Here is a 3,537-nt window from a genome sequence, read left to right as displayed (position 1 = left end):
TTTTTTTTTTCATGTAAATAGATATTTTTCTTGTAAATTAATTTTTACTTCTTTATTATTTAAGTGATTGTAATTTTTGTAGAAAAATTAAAGAGAATTTATTATGAAATGTTTGTTTGTTAAGTTGAATGAAGGTTGTAAATTTTCACTCAAATGTTTTTTTATTTCCTAATCCTTCTTATCTAAATACATACTTTGTAATTTAATATGACATTGCTGTCACCCTAGTTGTATTCATGAAAAACTATTTCCACCCACTTTCAAAATTTGTTAGTTTTGAGAAATAATTGATGAAACCAAATATTTAGTTTAGTGTGGTGAGATATCGCATGGAATGGAAAATCAGGGTTCACATGTTAAGTGTAGAGCTTAAGATCGATTATGAATTGATGGTCTGTTCAGTTGAAACAAAAAAACTAAATGGTTGAATAGAGATGCCACTTAAAAACATATTGATTCAGAGGGGGAGAGAGAGAGAAAACAAAGTCATATATTTGAATGAAATATGGTCCGGGTGCGGTCAAAAAACCTCAAATAGTAAATAATTGTACTATTTTTATTGAGTCAATGTTTCGCCCCATGTTGCAGGACTTTGTCAGGGCTAAAAAAGATACAAACAGTTGACATAGTTACAATATAACAGGGGTATACAATAAAAAGTAAAATATAATAAGAAACATTAAAGGTTGTAAACAGTAAATCAGAAAGTCATATATTTTTTTAATGAACTGATTTATGAACATTGGTGCTGAGTTTAGCTGTAGAACTGCGTAATTTTGGAAGAGCTCGCTCTCTGCCGCACGGCTAACGGAGTGAATGTATGTACTCGCCATTCCTCAATTATAAGCTTTTTTTTTTGTTTAATTTTAGGATAGTTCATTAGTTAATAGTGAGTACATATTGGAATAGCTAAGATTTAGTTAGATTAAGATGGTATAGGGCCAAAGTTGTTTCATATCTTTTCAAGTTAGTGATTAGGTATTAAGAAGTTAATTGAAAGCTGTATTTAAATAAACATGTTTTCTTGTGGACTTGGGACTTAAAAGAAGATTAATTAACCCTTTGCAATCGAGGTCTCCAGAGCGGAACCATTTGAAATTTGTCTTCAAACTGGAGGGCTCTGTTATGGACACAATACAAATGATTTTCATTCCATAACATGAGGACAAAGATTTTGGTTTTGGTAACAAATTATGGTTGCGTCTCGCGGATTATTATGCTGGTAATATGAATAAAAAAAAAACTTTAGTGCAAAGGGTTAATATTTCAATTTTAGAATATTACACAATGTATTATTACATTTGGAATGTAAAATACTAATATTGAAAAATAAAAAGATAAATATCGTTTTGATTATTTTCAAACATTAAAATAGTACTTCGATATATTAACAAAAGATACTGATGTATTTATCAAAAGCAATATGGTAATTTTCTGAAAAATTATGTGTATGGTTTTTTGATGTTAGTGTATTTTTAAATTGATGATTGACTTTACCATATCCCTGTCTTGATTCTGAAATTTGAAGCTAAAATTATCTCCTAATAATAAAACATTTAGTATATTGATGGGTATTGTTGGGTTTGTTTTATTTTATAAATATAATTAATAATCAATTATTTATCCCTGGTCCAGAAGTATGAAGATGCTACTGTAAACTTCATTAAATTGACTATTTTGTGTTGGACTGCTCAAAAATGCATTTACTAATAATAGTAATTATATTATAATCATGAGAGATAGTTGACCATGGATGACTTGTATGAGAAGATGGTTGGGGAGTGTGGTCAAAATATAACACAAATAAGTTGAAGGAACTTAATTAACTGTGCCAACCTTTTGGCCTAATTTCTAGCCTTCATCAGGGCTAAGAACAGAACATATTATTTATTGATTTTATTTTCTGCCCACTTTGTAACGTTTTATTCACTTTTTAAACTTTTAATAACATATTTGTCATCACCCTCTTATCACCTTTCCTCTTTTTAACTGTTGTCAAATACTTATGACGCTTTGTCATCTTGTACTTCGTCATCCTTGTAACATATATATATATATTTAACATTTTCTAAAACCATTTGTCATCACCCTCTCACACGCTTTCCTCTTCTAAATATTTTCTACTTTTTATTTTTTAATTGTTTACCCACTTGTACGTTTCCTCTATAAAAAAAAAAAACACTCATCTCGGTAACGTACTTTTTAATTATGAGTCTGGCCGTTTGCGGTGCAGAACCCACTTGGTGGTAATATTTCAAGCTAACAGGTTCGTTTTGTTTTATTCTCTTTATTTTAACCCCCCCTCCTTCTCAATCCTTTTCTTAATTTTCCTTACCCACTTTATTAGTTATGTTCACCATATATTATTATTGTTGTTTTCAATTTTTTTCTATTCATTTCTTTTGTTAAACTTAATTACTGGAGAAGTTTGTCGGGGGGTGCGGTCAACAAAGAACAACATAAATAAACAAAACCATATTTATTTATTTTATGCCATAAAATCAATAAATACGGTTTTGTTTATTTATGTTGTTCTTTGCTGACCGCACCCCCCGACAAACTTCTCCAATCATTAATCTACGGTCAACTATCTACAACTCATTATAAACTTAATTATATTTTGCTTCTTTATCTAATATTATGGTTACATATTTCATTTGTTACATACATTTTCTTTCTCTCAATTTTATTTTTCTTTCCATATTTTTAATTTTTAAATTATTAATAAACTAATATATCCATATTTCTTTGAATTATATAACTTCATTTTTATTTTATTTCCTTAATTACGTTATTTTACCTACTTATTCAATTACCTATGTATACATTTTATTTTCCACTCCTTTCATCACTTTATTTTATTAATTCCATTCTATACAATTATTTACTTTATGTCATTCTGTTTATATTTTTATTTTCTGTAATCATTGATTGTTATCTTGTTCTGTTCTTATTAGCCCTGATGAAGGCTAGAAATTCTGGGCGAAACGTTGCCACGATTAAATACTAAGTTACTTCAACTTATTTGACTATTTTGACTCCCAACCATCTTCTCCTTGTATAGTAGATCCACGGTCAACTATCTCTCATGATTATTTTTTTATGTTATTCTATACTGTCAAAATATGGTATTTTAGTTATTATAAAATAAAATATTAATCGTATACATATGTGAGTCCTAGTAAGTGGCGATGTTTACGAAAAGTGATCAAGTTCAGAACGGTTGACTTGATCACTTTTCGTAAACTTTCGTTATATACAACCAAAGGAGCATTAGCTATAGTGTTATCCTTATTATACCTCCGGGTAAGAAAAGGAACTATATAAATAAATTGTATATTTATATATTCTTATAGTATTGTAGGAGTTTAATAAATAAAATAAATACAAGGGTGGAGAAAAAATGTTTATAGTGCGGCTGTTTCTATGATTCTGCAGGCAGTTGCTCGTAGTTGTGTTGCGAGCTGCATTTGTTATGCATCAAAGGCATTCTTTCTTTCTTTTTTGTTTTTGGCAGTCACAGTTTACTTTCGTCCT

At 29.0% G+C, this 3,537-nt stretch overlaps 1 protein-coding gene across 1 annotated transcript in view; it reads left to right on the top strand.

The window, feature by feature from the left end:
• Positions 1 to 148, top strand: part of Prp8 (pre-mRNA processing factor 8) — a gene marked incomplete in the record, with an annotated part of 69,745 nt that extends 69,597 nt beyond the window's left edge. Inside the window, 1 exon segment of the mRNA XM_067049531.1 lies at positions 1 to 148.
• Between the last annotated feature and the right edge of the window lie 3,389 nt (positions 149 to 3,537).

This window comes from Halyomorpha halys, unplaced genomic scaffold, assembly GCF_000696795.3.
Source record: "Halyomorpha halys isolate HHAL.00 unplaced genomic scaffold, Hhal_1.1 Scaffold253.1, whole genome shotgun sequence".
NCBI classification, from domain to species: domain Eukaryota; kingdom Metazoa; phylum Arthropoda; class Insecta; order Hemiptera; family Pentatomidae; genus Halyomorpha; species Halyomorpha halys.
This window is presented reverse-complemented; position numbering and strand designations above follow the sequence as displayed.